The sequence below is a fragment of the Hipposideros armiger genome, unplaced genomic scaffold, assembly GCF_001890085.2.
Source record: "Hipposideros armiger isolate ML-2016 unplaced genomic scaffold, ASM189008v1 scaffold_1182, whole genome shotgun sequence".
Lineage (NCBI taxonomy): Eukaryota > Metazoa > Chordata > Mammalia > Chiroptera > Hipposideridae > Hipposideros > Hipposideros armiger.
In genome coordinates this window covers 274,372-275,344 of record NW_017732532.1, presented here as the reverse complement: position 1 = coordinate 275,344, position 973 = coordinate 274,372, and positions in this window count along the sequence as shown.

The window sequence follows — 973 nt, the reverse complement described above, 5'->3', positions numbered from 1 at the left end:
TAAAACAGGCAATAGAAATACACTCAGTTATTCAGACATTGGACTTATCTGACACAAACTTTAAAATAAATGTGATTACTATGTCTAAGAAAATTTATGTCAATGTGGAGAGCATCACCAGAGAACTGGAATCTACAAAAAAAGAATAAAATGGCTATTCTAGAACTGAAAAATACAACATATGAAAACAAGAAATTAATAGATAGGTTAACAACTGATTGGACACAGACAAGATGAACAAATATGATGATCAGGTCAAATGAAAATACCCAGGTTGAAACTTGGAAAGCAAAAGAAAAGGATTAAAAATATAGAAAAAGGTATCAGAAACATAAGGGACATGGTGAAAAAGGATAATGTGTGTAACTGAAGTCCCAAAACGGGGTGGGGAGAAACTGATAAAAAAGCAATATTTGAAGAAATAATGATGGAGAAGTTTCCAAAACCATTTAAATATATAAAACCACAGACTTACAAGCACTACAAACACCAACTATACATAGAAAGCCACACGTAAGTGTATCACACTCAAATTTCTGAAAACGAAATTTAAGAGAAACCCTTAAAAGCAGCTGGCGGGGGAGGGAGGAGAAGACACATTATGTTCAAAGGAGCAATAATAAGATATTAGCTGACTTTTCAACAGAACTAATGGAAGCCAGAAGACAAAGTGCTGGCTTTAATGATGAAAGAAAATAACTGCCAATCTTGAATTCCATATATGGTAAAATTATCTTCAAAAAGGAAGGCAAAATAAAGACTTTTTCAAACAAAACCTGAGAGAATCTGTCACCAGCAAAGCCACACTAAAAGAAATAATAAAGGCTATTCTTTGGAAAAAGCAAAGTGATCCCTAAAGAAAACATAAGAATGAAGGAAAGAAGAAATAGTAATAGAAAGAATAAATCTAGGGGCCGGCCGAGTGGAGCGTTGGTTAAGAGTTGGCTTGGGACGCCAGCTCTGAGCAGCAGGG